The sequence below is a fragment of the Dasypus novemcinctus genome, chromosome 24 (assembly GCF_030445035.2).
Source record: "Dasypus novemcinctus isolate mDasNov1 chromosome 24, mDasNov1.1.hap2, whole genome shotgun sequence".
Classification (NCBI taxonomy): domain Eukaryota; kingdom Metazoa; phylum Chordata; class Mammalia; order Cingulata; family Dasypodidae; genus Dasypus; species Dasypus novemcinctus.
The window spans coordinates 36297580-36315749 of NC_080696.1; the positions used below are offsets into that span (position 1 = coordinate 36297580).

Consider the following 18170-nt stretch of genomic DNA (forward strand, 5'->3'; position numbering starts at 1 on the left):
GTGCACATTTTGCCTTTCTCCCCGTCCATTCCCAGTGCTACCACCTAAAGCCAGATCTCAGTCATCTTTTACTGGAACTATTTTAATTTTCAACTAAATTGTCAATAACTTCTTCTCTACTCTAAAGATTTAAAACAAAGGCCTATTCCCATCACTCTCCTGCTTAGGGAAACCTCTATAATAAATCAAATCTCCTTAGCTTGACAGTTAAGGTTCTGCAAAGACTAGTTCTCCCCTTTCTTTCCAGCCTCTTTTCAAGCCCACTCCTCCTTGTGCCGTTTGTTTCATGGGGTTCAGACTAATGGGTGGAAATATCAGGGAAACAAATTTTTGGGCAGTATGAAAGAAGAATTTCCTGATCAAATATACCAGTGAAGGTTAGGAAGCTTGCTTAGTTGTAGGTCCACGTTAAGAGCCAATTTGATAAACATTTATCCAATGTTTATCTTTAGGGGATGAGGATTAGAACCTTAGGGATAAGGAGAAAGCAAACATAAAATTTTCTGAGCCCATAGATCATCAAGGATGATAGGCAGGTAAAGAGTTAAGTAGTCTACCATGATGATCACTAATGGAAGCACGTAGAGTGCTTTGGGAGCTTGGAGTTAGGGGGACACTAGCTGCCTGAGAATTCAAGGAAGTCTGCACAGAAGAGCCAGTATTTGAGTTGGACATAAAAATTGAGGTGTTTGGCAATTATGAAGGGGTGGATAGCTTCTAAGCTGTGTGTTTCAGGGAAAGGAAACAGAATTTCAGCAATAGTGTGGTTAGGGTTGAAGTTATCAAAGTGAGTAGCTGTGAAGGACCTCATAATCAAGACTAGGGAAGTATTGTATGTGTTTCTCACATAACATACAATAAATGACTCTTGAATGAAGTGGTATGTATTTCTGTATGTGCATTTGTAACTGGCTGTCAGAAAGTGTGTATTGCTTTTGGTGATGATTTTTGAAGAACACTAAGGTACGAAGGAAATACCAAAAATTGGAACCATGAGGACAAGTTAGACTTGGGCTTGTCCAGGCTTGGAACTTCTGAGATCGTCATCAGTTCTGCAAGCCTGTGGGTTAATAAGTCATCACATTGGATGATACCAGTAGTTGATAAATACGTAATTCATTTATCCATTCAGCAAATGCCTGATATTCCTCTTGGAGCTGGGATATAGTAGCAGACAAAACAGACTCCTCTCTCCATGGAGCTTGTTTAGAGGAGACAGAATGAGTAAACCAATAATTATTAATTTTTATATAATAATTATCACCATATGCTATGAAGAAAAATGAAGCAGAAATGAAGGGTTAAAAAGTGACCAGAGAAGAACTCTCTGCAGAGAAAGACCATTCGTAACTAAAAAAAGAGCAGGTAGAAAGGCCCTGAGGTGAGACCATATTGGTAGAATAACTAGAAGTCAGGCAGTATGGCTGGGGCAGCACCAGTGAGAGGGAAAGAGGCAGGAGATAATGTTGGAGAGGGAGCAGCTGAGGCCAGAACAGGTCCTGCAGTCTAATAATGGGGCTGATAATAGAGACCCACAGCAAGTTAGTTAGTCCAGGGTTGGTACTGTCCTGGTTCAGCCTGCCTTCTTTGCTCCCTACTGTCTTCTGGTTTTTACCCAGGATCAAATTGGATCCCCTTTACTTTGCTTATTTAATACCTTTATTGTCATCTCCATGACTCACCTTTCTTTACCTCACCTTTGTACCCAGGAGTCTTGTCATACCATTGTTCTATTTCATTCTAGGCTGCCATGCCTAATCACATCATTAGCATTTTCCAGACTCACAGTTGGTCAAATGCTCTGGTGGTAGAGCAGTTCCTGAAATGTCAAAACTAAAGGTCCTTGGTATCTGTTAGTTCAATCTTCAGGTATTAGAAACCCAGGGAGGACGAGTGGCTTGCCCAAGTCCACTTATCTAGTTAGTGGTAGAACTTGATTTCTTTTTCCCAGCTCTCTTGCCTGCAGGCTCTGGCCCTTTATTTTCTGCTGGCCGAGTCCCTTTCTTTAGTGTTCAGCAGGAGAGAGCCTAGGGCCACTGGCATTTAAGGACCGTCTGCCATTTAGTCTTGAGAGTTTGTTTGGAGGTTCTAGCAGGGGAGCACAGCTACTCGTATATCCTTGACCGAAGAATGGTCCTCCTCTAGCAGGGAAGGTCATCCTCTTCCACCAAGTGCGCAGCTTCGGGAGGGGCGCACATGGAGCTGTGAGGGAGGAAGGGGGCACCCACCTAGCCAGCCAGATCAGCCAAATCAACGCTGGCGATCAATGGGGTGACAGATATCACAGCCAGATCGCCCTCACATCCCAACCATTTAGTCTTTGTCATGGGAATTTATTGTTTCTGTCTGGCCAGTGTGTGTGTATTACCACCCTCTGCAGAGATAGCATGTTGCTGATTACATACTACTCCACACCTGAACCAGCAGCCTACTCTTAACCATCAGTCTATATCTAGGCTTGTCTTTGGAGCCCAACCCTGGTTTTAGCTCATTTTGTGTATATTTGTGATTTTTTGTTTGTTTGTTTTTGAGGTGCCAGGGACTGAACCCAGGACCTTGTATGTGGGAAGCTGGCACTTAATTGCTTGAGCCATACCTGCTCATCCTATTTGTGTTATTTCTGTTGAATCTAGAAAGAGGCCAACTTAGGATTCATTGTATACCTGTTTTCCACTTGTTGCTTTGTCACCTTCTAGCTGTGTAAACTTGGACAATCCTCTTGACCTCTTGTGAGTTTCTCCCACTAGAGTCCTGTAATTCAATACCATAACCATTCGGAAACCTGACTTGCTTACTTGCTCACCTTGGAAAATATGTCTTTCTGTTGATGACAGAGCAGTTGCAAATAGGCTGACTTTGTATGACCTGGAGAGAGCAGGATGGAGGCAGAGGACTGGGTGCCTGCAAGTAGTTGGATCAAGGATTAGTAACACTTCATAAATCAAATAAATCAGACAAATTTGGAAGGTAGGAGCTGGGGGTTGTGTTGATGGTGTTTCTACTTGAATTAGCTTCTGGGGATGGAGGAATTGCCAACTCAGTTGAGTGGAAGGGCCAGAGATGCACAACTGTTCTTGCTTGTGCATGGGCAGAAGATAGTATGTTGGGGACAAGTGATCAGCATGGCTTTGGCTGCTTGTAGGCCATCTCTGCCATTCAGGACATCAGCTGCTGGCCCTGTGTCAGGCCCTGGACTTGGTAGCTATGGTTTGATAGAAGGAGCCTAGGCTCTAGAATTACACAGACCTAGTTCAAATCCCTGCGTGTCCTTTACCAAATGTGCTTCTTAGGCTAATTCTTTCTTTGCTTTTCAGAGCCTCGGTTTTCCCATCTCTACAGTTATTGTTGATACCTACTTTGGGGGATGTTGTGAAGATTCAAATTGGTAAATAGATGTCACAATTAATACCTAATACTTGGTTGGGTGAATAGAAGTCGCTCTGCTGTCTTTACCTATTTGAAGACCACTATCCCTAGGAGATGGCTGTAAAGTCAGGGCTGCTCAGATTCCCTGACAACCCACCCCTCCAAATGCCCTGGACCCCTCCTTTCCTTCCTCAAGTTCAAGGTCAAGCCCCAGAAATTATCAACAAGAAGAATCCTCCCAGGTCAGACTCTGTCCTGCCAGCTGTATATCTGAGTAAGAAAGATTGCTATATAGCAGACATACAAAAGCAGGGCAAGTAGCTCAGGCAGCAGCTGATGAACATAAAGCTTCTCTCTGTTCCCAATAAATTAGTCCTTGGGGATTCTAGCTTTGAAATTCTAATTGACGAAGGAATGAAAAGATTCATTAGGCTCTAGACTCATTAAAATGCTCTGCTGCTCACCTATGATTTATTCTTGGCACTTCATCAGGAGAAATTAAGTAAGCCAATAGACTGGGAAGCTGCTGACTGCAGAATCCTATGTACCTGGTCCTGTTAGGGTTTCTATACCATGGAGTACACGGGTGGCTTCCAAAGTAGCTTACCTCTAGGACTTACCCTGTGTCCAAGGTCATATATTGTCAATGCTAGGACTTTTTGAGATTGTTTATAGGTCATAACTAATTTATAGATGGTCCAAAGAAGGACTTGAAGTTTGCACAAATAACCTAGCATATTAGTGGGAAAGATAGAATTAGAAATAGTTTGGTTTTCTGACTTCCAGGTCAAGAATCTTTTCTCTGAATCAACTTTGGATTTCTGAGTCTGGTATTTCATTTATTCAGTCTTCAACAGAACACCTGACCTGTCTTAAGACTAGGTAGGGCTGCAGGAAGTCTGAGGATTGAATGTGAGTTATCTCAGCAAAAAAGCAGACAAACAGTGTTCAAAGGCTGAAGGTCCTGCACCTACAAAGGCCCAGAAACTTTTTCAAGGAATGGAAAGTTGAGTCTAGCTAGAGGGGAAGAATTGAGGAAGAGATGAAAAGTGAAGGTGGGCCAGATCCATGAAGTTTGACCTGAAAATAGGAGTCCTGGGTTCTAGATATATTTTTGGTACCAATATGTTAGTCATTCATCATATCCGCTAACATTTAACATCTTTTAGATGTACATGCTGGGAATTGGGGTACAAAAATGCATAAGATGTGTTCCCTTCCTCAGAGATGTCAGTTTAGTAAGGCAAGAAAAAACAAACCAAAAAACTCAAAAACACCTAATAAACAATCCCTGTAACAAATCAAAGGAACAGTTGTCTCTGCTAGAAGAAGTCAATATTGAACTGTGTGTTACTTTCAACATTTTGTATGGGCTTTAGCTCTCTCACCTGTAAAGTGGTAAATAACTGCTGTCCTATGTAGATTTTGAGCGGATGTGAAGATAGCTTTTGGCTGGCATGTAGTGGGTTACCAAATACTTTACAAATCTTAAATTCATTGAATCTCAACTACAATCTCATGACTTAGGAAGTTTCCCCCCTAAAATTACAAGTAAGGAAACTAAGACATAGAGAGGTTGAGGCTTGTTTAAGATTTTACAGCTTTTGATTAACAAATCTAAGGTTATAAATCCAAATCCTGTACTCTCTTTTGCACTACATGGATCCAAACAAACATTTAAGATGACAAACTTTCTTTTCTCTTCTGGAGTGGCAAATTCCCCTACCTCCTCCTTTCACAGTTCTAGAAATGCAAAAAATGTCTCAGATGTGTTGTGAAAAGCTGTTTTACACTGGCTAGGGAGAATTATTTCAAGCCTTCCTTAGGCTGGACTCTGAATTTTAAGACCCGTGTGCCCCAGTGTTCCATCAACCCTGCTCTTCTATTTCCTGCTATTTATAGAGTGTTTTCTCAACCATTATCTCATTGGCTACTTGTGTAGTAAACAGAGCCTGTTTTACAGGTGGGTTCACAAAAGTTAAGTAGTTTACCTAGTCACTTAACCAATCATGCCAGAACCAGGACTGGAATCCAGGGCTCCTGATACCAAGCAGTTAGTCTTAAATTATAAACTGTGTGGGTTCCTTTGATTCAATTCACTTTAAACAATTCTTGAAAGTACCCCATGTGCCAGAGACTTAGGTAATAAGAGAGCCCCTAATTAGGGACAGGCATACCAACAAATCATCTGGGTGCAGTGCATTCCTTAAGAACATGAACTTTCGTTATTTACTTCTCTGTTCCCAGCCCAGATCCTAGCTCCAAGAATTGCCTTGCTGTTGTTTTTGGCCTTAGCCTGCCAGAAGCTGGAGGGAACAGATGGCCATAGCAGTGTGGATCATGAGGTTGTGTTCCCAGGCTGGAGGATGAATTGAGACCCTTATCCTCATCCATTGCTGTTCTTCTGTGCTTAGAACCCTGTGAAGGTATTCTCCATCCTGGAGCAAAGTGCAGCTGGCCAACTCTGGACCAAATTCCCCATCTTCTGTCACTCTTCTGTTCCCACTACCCTACCCCCACCCCCTAACACATTTGTTGGTTCTCCTGGCATACAAAGGCTGCTGGGATCTGCTGTCCCAAGTGACTCTTTGGACCCATTTTCCTGGCATGTTCCAAGATGAGGCTAAGGAGTCTAGCTCCACAGCCAATCTGACATCTCTTCTACGTAGATAATTCCAGACCGCAGACCTCCCATCACTATTCTTTTTGTTCCTGATTCCTTAAGAAGCAGATGGACTACATAGTGTGATTCTGCCAAACAGCCTAAAGCTTAACCAATACTGAGAGAAATGGTCACGTTTCTTGTTTATCCAAAATCCTAACTGGAAAATCTTAAGGAGTACAATTGGCAGGACATGACTGGGATAAGGACAATTGACTTTCAAGATGGAAATTCCTCAAGAACCTTAAGTACCTTATAAATAATAAAAGGAAATACTAACTTTTATTCCTGGTGTTTCACATATCCCTCATATTCATGTCTGTATACATTATAGAGCCCTTTTGTACTTGTTCTGCCTTTGAGTCTTTTTTTTTTTTTTTTTTAAGATTCATTTTTTATTTATTTCTCTCCCCGCCCCCCCACCCCCCCAGTTGTCTGTTCTCTGTGTCCATTTGCTGTATGTTCTTCTGTGTCTGCTTGTATTCTTGTCAGCAGCACTGGGAATCTGTGTCTCTTTGTTGTGTCATCTTGCTGCATCAGCTCTTTGTGTGTGTGTGGCGCCACTCCTGGGCAGGCTGCACTTTTTTCATGCGGGGCGGCTCTCCTTATGGGGTGCACTCCTTGTATATGGGGCTCCCCTATGTGGGGGACACCCCTGCGTGGCATGGCACTCCTTGCATGCATCAGCACTGCACGTGGGCCAGCTCTTCACATGGGTCAAGAGTCCCTGGGTTTGAATCCTGGATCTCCCATGTGGTAGGCAGATGCTCTATCCATTGTGCCAAATCTGCTTCCCTGCCTTTGAGTCTTAGGGCAACTCTGTGAGGTATGCCGTGCAAGTATTATTAATGCTATTCCCATTTGATAGTTGAGGAGACAAAATCCAAAGGAGGGTTAGGGAGGAGTAGTGACCATCTGATAGATAATCAGGGTGGCAGAGCCCAAAACAGAAGCAAAATTTGGGACATACATAGTCATAGGTTTGAAATCTGATGTTCACTACTTTCTTTCTAACTGTGTGATCTTGGTCAAGTTAGCCTCAGTTTCTCTGTAATAAGAGGATGATAATACCTACTTCATATTGTTGTCTAAGGATTAAATGCTGGCACAGTACAGAACTTGTAATAGTTGTCAGTAACTGCATGTTTCCCATTTTAGTGTTCTATAAATGTACTGTATTCTAAATCTTTGAAAATTCCTACTCTTACTACAGTAAAGTGAACTATGTATAATAAATTCCTGTTAACCAGAATATCATTTAATTTAAGGGCTTCACTGGATTAAGAAAACTGAATTAGTGGGAAGCAGGGGTGGTCTCGACCCTAGCTGGCTAAGTATTTCTGATACAAATCACAATAGGTCAGAGTTGATAGAGACTCTGGAAATCTGTTCCAGTGTCTCCCAAACTGTGTCTTCCTCAGAAGAGATGTTAATAATTTGGGAAGAGTCAGACCAAATACTGCTGAAAATATTTCATCACTGCTGACTTCTTAGACCTTTTACCCCTAAGAGCGCGTTGTTACTCTTGGGAAAGCAGGGAGGAGTGAATTGCCAAATTTCTCTTGCTTATTTGACCTTGGAGTCTCTTAACTGAGGAACTCTCGTTAACATCTTGAGGAACAGAGGTCTTTCATGGAAAAGTTCATGCAACGCTGATATGGTCCAGTTCTCCTATATTCTAGATGAGGCAACTAAGGTCTGTATCCAAGGTTACAATGCCAGAACATGGCAGAACCCGTTCCTGATTCCCTCTTGGTCATACCATTGTTTGCTCGCTACCCTTCTTACTCTAGTCAGGAAAGCCTAAAGTTACAGGAGATTCTATAAAACAACAATCAGAGAGCATGTTTAATGCTGTCAAATTTTTTGTTTTGATGTGTTTATCCTAGATACCAGAAAAATGAAGAAAAATAGGCTTAATGGCCATCAGATGTTTCCAGACAGTTCACAGTCAGGGGTTGATAATTAGCCCAGTTTCTGGGAAGGTGTCTCTAACTCACAAAGTATAGTTCTGTTCTTGCTCTAAGAAGTTTGAGTTAAATCCAGGGGACTCACCCAGGAGGCCCACAGTACATTCTGTGTACAAAATGTACATTCTGACACCAGTAGCCACAGGAAAGATTCTGGTAATGGTTTGAAAAGACTGTGTCAAATTTCTGCTTCTCATCACAATCTCTACCGTAAAATTCAGTGGTAGGAATGTGCTGTTCGATTTTTAACCAGACCCTGGCAGACGGGGTTGTCCTTGGTGTTCGTTGGGGGTTCTTGGATCGGAACAGAAAGTTCAGATCCAGGAAAGATACCACTTTTATATTTGTAAAGTTGAGCAGCAGACTTTTCAAACTATATTTGATACTTAAAACAACCTTGTGACATGGAGATTCTCTTCTACATATCATGTGAGGACATTAAGGCTCAGAGTAGTGATTTATCTAAGGTCTGACAGCAAGTTAGTAATATGTCCGCTGTTGTATCATAGGTGCCTATTGTCTGTGATGTAGTAGATGCTCAAGAAATATTTAATTGAAAAATTAATATTCTCAGGAATGGATTTCAGTTCTTCTAGCTCTTTGTCCAGTATTCTTTGTATTAAACCAGCACAGTAGGGCCTAGCAACTGGACTCATTGTAGGTCCCCAGATAAACTAGAGAGAGGGAGGGCTGGGTTCCATTGTTGGCCTTTGCCACTCCCTGCTTGGTGAGGACCTCATATAGTTTCCTTACTATTGAAAACCCAGATTCAGCAATCTCTGGGGCTACAAACTTAACCTCCGTTTTGAGCCTCTGCTCCCTCTAGTACTTTATAGAACTCTGAACAGTGACACTGATGGCTTCTAGCTTCTAGGTCTGTACCTTTGTTTTCTCCCTCATCATTGTTCTTGCCTTGCCTTCTGTCCTAACTGATGCCTGAGGGGCTTGTTCTCATCTCGTGAAAACCAACTATACAGTTCTTGTTTAAGGAGTAGTTATGTCAGGAACTCTGGGAAACCCAGTTACTGAAACAGCACCTACCTGTAGGATTCTTTCACCCATATGTCAGCAGAAATTTACTGAGCATTTCTTTGCCAGAGTGAGCTGGAGGCTGGGATTAATAAAAGAGTGTTTTTACCCTCTAGGAATTCAGAGTCTGATGGAGGCAGATATGTGAATATAAAAGTAAGTGTTGCTGGGACAGAGATCTGTAGAGGATATAGGGGTCCAGAGGAGAGTGGCTGGATCTGCCTGGGGATGGGAAACAATAGCTGTTCTGAATGGTTTCTCTTTCTTTTTTTTTAAATTAACATTTTATATAAATGGAATCATACAATATGTGTGAATGGTTTTCATCAGAGGCAGCACATAAACAAATTTATACTCAGAAAACTTTTCTGGCCCCAGCCTCTGTCACCAAATTAGAAATTTGGTTCTGCTTTAAATTGATGAAACCACTATCTTTCTTAACCTTAGTCAGGGTTAAGAATGTAGTGTTTGAAACCAGTATTAAATGTTAAATTACCGATAGTAAAAACAGTAGTAATAATTTTCATTTAGAAAATTTCTGAATGCCTAACTTGCTGGTATATTATCTCTTTGAATTCTCTCAACTTTATGTAGAGGATATTGTAATATTTTTCCCATTTTATAAACAAGGAAGCTAAGGCACAGAGAGGTTAAATAATTTACCCAGGATCATACAGCTGATACATGGTAGAGTTTGTATTTGAACTCAGGCCATTCTGGAGTCTTGACTCCAGAGCCATTCTCCTAAAAGGACCTCAAAGAGGACACTATGACTTTGATGTAATTCTTACCTCAAAGAATTGTTGTAAGAATGAGATGTAAAATATGTAGCAATGCATCTCGCACAAAATAAGCAATTGGTAAATTATAACAATCACTTATTATATTATAAAACAGCCTTTCTCAAAGCTGGTGTGGATTGGGCTCCTCCAAAGATGCCTCCTTTCTTCCTCTCCCCAGCTTCTCCTGGCCTTAGCATCTGTGTACCTGCTTCTTGGTTTTTTAAAAAAAGTAGCTGGAGAAAAGGGTGAGGGTGGTAATACATAACTCAGCAGATATTTCCTGAGCATCTACCCTGGGCCAAGGCCTATCTTGAGTGGCATTGGGGATGCTCAGATGATTTAGATCAGGGGTTCTTAACCAGGGATTCGTGAACTTGAATTGAAATTCAAAAAAAAAAATTATTTTGGGGATGTGTTGGTGAAGATATGATATATTTATTAAATAATATACATTGTAGTATGGACTTAGAAAGGGTCTGTGGTTTTCACCTAACTGGCAAATGGCTCCATGGAACAAAAAAGGTTAAGAACCTCTGATTTAGATTGTAATCTCTGTCATCTAGGGATTCATAGTCGGTCCAGGAGTAGAGATTAACAATGATCAAATCATTTTAATAGTTTTTTTTTTTTTAAGATTTATTTTATTTATTTCTCTCCCCGTTCCCCCCCCCCCCAATTGTCTGCTCTCTGTGTCCATTCACTGTGTGTTCTTCTGTGTCTGCTTGTATTATTAGGTGGCACTGGGAATCTGCGTCTCTTTTTTGTTGCATCATCTTGCTGTGTCAGCTCTCTCTGTGCAGCGCCACTCCTGGGTGGGCTCCACTTTTCTCACGTGGGGCAGCTCTCCTTGTGGGGTGCATACCTTGTGTGGGGGGCACCCCTACGTGGGGGTGCCCCAGCATGGCAGGTCACTCCTTGCGTGTGGCAGCACTGCACGTGTGCCAGCTTACCACACGGGTCAGGAGGGCCTGGGAATCGAACCCTGGACCCTCTATATGGTAGATGGATGCTCTTATCAGTTGAGCCATGTCAGCTTTCCTTAATAGTTTCTTTAAAGGGATCAGACCCTACTGCCTGCGGCTCATGCTGTACCTAGCAGGGCAAGAACACCTTGCTATTTTATTAATTGTTGAAATAATCATCCTGTTAATATCCTTGTCATCATTAAAGCTTTTCTTATTAAGGGGTAGAAAGTAATAATACCTTAGAGAAGGTCAGCTGCTACTCAAATGAGACTTTTAACATGCTCAATTGGAAAAAGCCATTTTGTTTTGCTGCTGGTAGTGGGGATGGAGGAATGGAGGATTGTGTTCGTAAACTGCTGATAGGATTGAAGGAGTCCTTGGCTTGAGGAATGTACTATGGAGAAGGATTAATACGCCCCCCCCCCCCCCAGTCATCCTCCTGAACACCAGATAGTCTCCTTAGTTATCACATACTTTATAGTTTATTGTATTCAGGCACATTTTTTGTTTGGCAGAATGAGCAAGAAGGGGAGGAGGTAGCTCTCTGAGCCAAACATCTGCCAGGAGAGGCAGCGACTGAGCATCTGCTGAGATTGGTGGGCTTGGTGAGTGCATGTACTATTGTATGAGGCACCTTTAGACATTTGATCCAGACCTCTTCCTATGTACCTTGCAATGTGCTAGTTGATTTGGAAAATACCCAAAAAATTACAACATCCTCTCTATACCGCTTGGTAAGAGAAGAAAAATACATAAGTCAAAAAGAAATCAATGCAAGATGGAATGCTCTAGTTAGGGCTTGAATTGTGCAGTTCACATGTGGTAAAGGACTTAGTGCTTCCTTAGTGAGCACTGTCCTGAATTTGACATAGGAATGGGTAATGAACTATATGCTCTTCAGTGGCTCACAGGGCCTTTCTTATCTGGTCTCTGCCAGGCTTTCTGGTGTTATCTCCTGCAACATCTACTCTTTTTTTGGAGGACGGGGGGGATTTGAAGATACATAGATCATGAAAAATGTTACATTAAAATATAAAAGCTCGATACTGTAGTTTCAAATATAATCTCACACATATTTAATGTTAATATTAATGCATTATACATAAATATATATATATATATATAAAAGGTTCCCGCATACCCCCTACCCCCCACACACTCCTCCCACATCAACAGCCTCTTTCATAATTGTACATTCATTGCATTTGGTGAATACATTTTGGAGCACTGCTACACCGCATGGATTATAGTTTACATTGTAGTTCACACTCTCCTCCAGCCCACTCAGTGGGTTATGGCAGGATGTGTAATGTCCAGCATCTGTCCCTGCAATATCATTTAGGACAACTCCAAGTTCTGAAAATGGCCTCACATCACATCTCTTCTTCCCTCTCCCTGCCCTCAGCAACTACTGTGGCCACTTTCTCCAGATCAATACTATGGTTTCTTCCATTACTAGTCACAGTAGTTCTATAGTAAAATAAAAGTAAGTCCACTTTAATCCATATATTATTCCTCCATCCTGTGGACCCTGGGATGGTGATGTCCACTCCACCTCTAGATCAAGAGGGGGCTTAGATTCCACATGGATGATGGATGTAATTCTCCTGCTTGCAGTTGTAGGCACTCTTGGCTCCCTGGTATGGTGGTTGACCATCTTCACTTCCCTGTTAGCTGACCTGAATAAGTCCAATGAACTGGAGACTAGGAGTTGCAACTCTCCTGAGGGCCCAGCTGACACATGGCCAGTCCAGAGATTCACGTCTCTTGGGTATACACCAACCCCAGCACCAACCACAGTTCAGTAAAGGTGACAGAAGAGGCATGTGTAGAAAGTTCACATCTGAGTCTAACTCTGTCTCACTCAGGAACACAGATTCCAAAGGAGGGCCCATTGACAAGGCACTGAACTCCAGAGCCAACTGCCATGACCATAGAACCTGTGGTCTCCATAGCCCTCAGGAGTACCAGTATACCTGGCGTTGTATCTACTTTGGCTGTCTCTGGGATCCTGCTGAGGTGTGCATAAGCACAACCCCTCTGATGACCTCCCGACTCTTTTTTTGAAGGCTCTTAGCCTTATAAACTCATTTGTCTTTACCGTTTCCCCCTTTTATTCAAGGGTGCCAAGGAGGCTCATCCCTGGGAGTCATGTCCCACTCTGGGGGGAAGGTAATGCATCTACATGCTGAGTTTGGCTTTAAAGAGTTACTACATTTGAGCAACACAGAGGCCCTCAGGAGGTAACTCATAGGCACCCTGCTACTGTAGGCCTAGGTGAAATTTCAGGCACACAGGCTCATAAGCATAGTCATCAGTATCAAGGGCTAATCATTGAAACATCCTTCTTCACTGGTCTTTGCCATTGCACTTGGGGGATTATTGCTGTTCCATTGGGGAATGTGACAGAGCTCCCTTGGCTAGGAACTCAGCACTCCCTCGGTTGTTGTTTGTAACTGTAACTACTATGAAAATACCCACCGAATATATGAACATTTTTATATACCCTATATACATGCCCTGGAGAACTCCCTCCCAACCATGTGCCCCCCATCAGTAACACCCCATACCAACGTTCCTCTCCTGCCATAGTTGAACCCCTCTGTGGTCCAAAACTTCTTCAACAATGAAGCCTAATATATTGCCAAATTCAATTAATAGGAAAATGAAATAGTAATGATAGGTTTAACGTTTAGAAATAGAATACATACTAATTTAGAAAAACTAAAATAAAGTAAAAATAAACTGGAGTATTAAAAAATGAAAAATATCATAAAACTTTGTTTTTGACATTTTACCTTTCGTCACTGTAATAGATGTTGCCCTGTATGTACAGTGGCAAGGCACTTTTCTTTCATTTCGTCCCCAGTGTCTACATCCTTTTTTTTTCTTTTCAACATCTGTTCTTACACCCTATGCTCCAGCCAAACCATAAGGTTGGATCTGCAAGGATCTTGGGCTGATGGAGAAAATGTGGGGTTCCTAGGCTATCCAGAGAAAAATGTCCATCTAGGCAGAAGAGAGGGTGTTCTGGCACAGACCGCTCTTCCCTCCCCAGGAAGGGAAGGGGTCCAGGGGAAGAGCTTTCTTTAGAGGCTTCCTACTGTGACCTTCCAGCCATCAGCATCTCCTGGATGTTGTCCTCAGCTTCCTTCGTGCTTCACTCAAGATAGGATTTTTTCTGTTCCAGATCTTTAATTTTTTCTCCTGCTATTTTCTGTTTCTCTAACAACTGGTTGTGAATTACTCCTTGGACTGAAGAATAAACCTTCTTTCTATACATTCATACATGTTAGTCTCATCCATCAAATTATGACCAAAGTCATACTTTCTGTGTCTGTAAGATGTGCATGCTTTTTTGTTCTGTTTCGCTGTTCAATCTATATGTCCACAAGCTTCACCTTCTGTTACATGTCAATAACTTTGGCTTGAAGCTCAGTGAAGGGCCTTCTTCAACTCCAGACCCACTGGGGTTCCCATCTTAATTCCCACAATACATATTATTCCCTAGATTTGGAAACTGTCAGTCAGCCAAAGGGGTGGTGATGCAAAATATCAGAAATCTGTTGGCTTTTATAAAGGGTTTTTATTTGGGGTAAAAGCTTACAATTACAAGGCCCTAAAGAGTTCAGCTCAAGTTTACTTCCTTACCAAACTCTGTTGCCACATGTTGAAGCAAGATGGTGGGCAACATCTGTCAGGGTTCAACTTTCCTCTTCCCTTAAGTCACCGTGGGTCCACTTTCTCCTAATCTCAGCTATAGGCTGGCATAAGGTTCATCTCTCTTCCCAGGTCACATTTCTTTCTGGGCTCAGCTGCTCTATTCATTTCACAAGGTCAGCTATAACCTATCAGGCAAATGGCTCATCTCTTTTCTTGGGGCCTCTGCTGTATCTGCAGAGCTTACTCTCTTCCTCTGTTTTTCTGTGTATCTGCTTCTGTGTATGTCCTTGATTGAGTGTCTATTTGTATAACCCACAAAGAGGGTGGGGACTCAAACTGAGCAGCCCTAATGATGTGGTTGAATCAAAGCCCTAATCTTAACATAAATTAATCAAAGTTACCTCAGCTGCATCTAATACAATCCAAGGGTGTCATGCCCAGAGGAACAGAACAGTTTACAAATATGAGCAAATACCATTTTTGGAATTCATAAATAATAGCAAACCACTACATCTGTCAAAAACTTTGTACAATTTTCTCTTTCTCAAATGATCTCCTTCTCCTATGTGTGGGCTACTCCAACTCATCCTTTAGGATAAGATCAGAACTTCTTGATGATCCCTCTTCTTTGACATCCTTCTCACCCAGAGCTTAGGAAAATGGACGATTGTGTGAAGATCTGAAATAGGAAGCAGGGAATCAGTTACTCTACCAAAACAACTACTGAACTAGCAGAAACTTTCTGAATCAACTATTTTGAAACCCTGGAGTCTAGTAGAACACTATGAGCCACCTAGGGAAGAGCTGGTGCATTGTGATGCACTAGGAAAAGACTGGTAAATTGTGATAAATATCAGTGAATTTTACCCTCTGTAAAGCATCTGACAATCTCCAATCCTCCACTACTTGGTAGGCAGCAGTGGGGACTGCAGCCCTGCCTTCTGGTATAGCTTGCTGGTACTAGGATAAGTTTATTAAGGACCAAGTCCTCCCAAGTCCTTAGATATGTGGTTTGATTACTGGTCATTGCCTTTTTTTTTTTTTTTTTTAAGATTTATTTCTTCCCATCCCCCATCCCCACCCCCAACGATTGTTGCGCTCGCTGTCTGCACTGGGAACTGAATGTGGGACCTCCCATGTGGGAAGGAGGTGCCTGATGATTTGAACCACATAACCACATCTGCTTCCTGCTTTTTGTGTCTCCTGTTGCATCTCCTCATTGCATCTCCTTGTTGTGTCTCCTCATTGCATCAGTTTGCTGTGCCTGCTTGCTGTCTTCCTTGTCTTCTTTAGGAGGAACCTGGAACCAAACCCGGGATCTCCCATGTGGGAGGCTGGCACCCAACTACTTGAACCATTTCCACTCCCTGGTCACTGCTTTTGATAAGCTACTTCCGATTGCTGGTGGGCCCATGCTGAAGTGGGCCATTATTTGAACTCCCCTCAGGCAAAAGCAGCCGTGGAATCTTAAAGCAGCAGTACATTTTTTTCTCTTTCTGTTCCTCATATAGAGAGAAAAAATAGCTCGGAAAAGCCATAGATTGCTGCAGCCCTAAACAACAAACATAGCAATCCCAAAGGAGTAAGAAAACTAGATTTCCAGAGTTAAAACAAGATAATACTCAGAATGTCCATTTTGCAACAAAAAATTACAAAACACACAAAGAACCAGGAAAGTATCGCCCATTCACAGGAAAATATTTGCTTGAGCAGCCAAGGAAATTAAAACAGGTATGTTACTCAGATATGTAGCAGCTTAAATTCAACAAAAGCAGCCCAAAAATATACCTGTTCTGGAAAGTGGATGTGGCTCAGATGACTGGGCTCCACCTACCACATGGGAGGTCCCTGGTTCGGATCCCGGTGCCTTCTAAAGACGACAGTGAGCTGGCATAATGGGCAGGTGCAGCAAGCTGACAAAATAAGACACAAGAAGAAAAAACATAATGAGAGACACAACAGAAACAGGGAGCAGAGGTTCCTGGTGCCTCCTAAAGAAGACAGTAAGCTGACAGAATGGGCAGGCACGGCCAGCTGACAAAACAAGATGATGCAACAAGAGATGTGTTGTGGGAAACTGGCTTACCTGTTCCCTATTTGTTGCACTTGTCCCCAATTATTGTAAACATTGCTGTGCTGATGAGGACAGCTACTTTGGAGTTCCTAAAGAATAGGATGCGGAAACTAGGGTTGAGGCTCTCTCAGTTCCCGAAGCTGTGAGCCCCTTGGTTCCATCCTTGGTTCCTCTCTTGTGTTTCTCTTGTCCTTTATTTCTGTAAGTTCTGCATTGCCTTCCCTTCAAGCTAACCTATTGTAGCATGCTGAGTGCCTGCGCAGTGAGCCAGTGCCCGTGCAAGTGAGTTACGCAGCAAGATGATGACTAAACAGAAGAGAGACAAAGTAGAGAGTCAAGGTGAAGTGCAGCAGAGACCAGGAACTAAGGTGGCTCAAGTGACAGGGAAGCTCTCTCCACATCAGAGGTCCCCAGGATTGAATCCTGGTGAGTCCTAGAGGAGAAAGACAAGAAGACAAAAAGAGAAATAGATACAGAAGATCACACAGCAAACAGACACAGCCAGAACAGCAGGGTGGGAGAGGGGGAGGGGAAGGAAAAAATATAAAAACTGAGGAAAAATAAAAAGGTCCTCTTTACAAATGGGTTCACATCCACAGGACTAGGGAATATACCTTTGGTGGGGGACATAATTTAGTCCCCAACAATTGGTAAAGGTAACTGCCTAGGTAACTACAAAATCCTTTATTAATGTACTCTTGGTTTGTAATTGCTTCTTACCCTCACATCGTAACAGTCAAATGTATAAAATAACCTTCTAAAATCTATGTTAATGGGCATACTATGTATAAAGATGTAATCAGAGAGGATAACAGTATAAAGGGGAAGGGATGGAGATAAAAGGGGTAGAAAATTTGTATACTACTGAAACTAGGTTGGTAGTCCTTGAGCTACATTATTAATTTTAGATGTTCATTATAATTAGAAAGGTAACCACTTAGAGAATAATTAAAATATATAGACAGAAGGGAATCAAAATGGTACACAACAAAAAAGAACTAAATACCACAAAAAAGGCAGTAATGGAGTAAATTAAGGAATAAAAAACATGCAAGACATGCAGATAGCAAACAGCTAAATGGCAGAAGCAAATTCCTCTTAATTACTACCTTAAATGTCAATGGACTAAACTCCCCATTAAAAGAGATTGGTAGATTTGATGTAATGGATTTTTAGGTTTAATACCAAAAGCACAAGCAACAAAAGAAAACAGATAAAATGGACTTCCTCAAAATTAAAAACTTTCATACATCAAAGGACATTAGCAAGAAAGTGAAAAAATGATTTACAAAATAGGAGAATATTTGGAAGCCGCATTTCTCATAAGGGTTTAATATCCAGATTATATAAAGAAACAAATAGCCCAATTAAAAAGTAGGCAAAATACTTGAATAGACATTTATCCAAAAAGATATACAGGTGGCTAATAAACACATGAAAAGATGTTCAACATCATTAGTCACTAAAGAAATGCAAGTTAAAACTGAGATACCCCTTCACATCCACTATAATGACTATTATTTTTTTAAAAAACAGCAACAAAACAACAAGTGTTGGCAAAGATGTGGAGAAACTGAAATGCTTGTATATTGTTGGTGGGAATGTAAAATGATTCAACCACTGTGAAAAATGATTTGGCAGTTTCCAGGGAAGCTAAAC

The 18170-nt window shown here is 41.8% G+C and overlaps 1 protein-coding gene across 15 annotated transcripts in view; it reads left to right on the top strand.

Annotated features, from left to right (window-relative positions):
• The window catches only part of RALY (RALY heterogeneous nuclear ribonucleoprotein), a 138790-nt gene that overhangs the window by 63468 nt on the left and 57152 nt on the right, over nucleotides 1-18170 (top strand). For 2 of the 15 annotated variants that reach the window (XR_011647309.1, XM_058286920.2), the window contains exon 3: nucleotides 11290-11379. The exons of the other annotated variants lie outside the window; for them this stretch is intronic. The gene's annotated coding sequence lies outside the window, so the exon portion shown is untranslated. The remainder of the gene's footprint in view (nucleotides 1-11289; nucleotides 11380-18170) is intronic. 15 annotated transcript variants of the gene reach the window in all.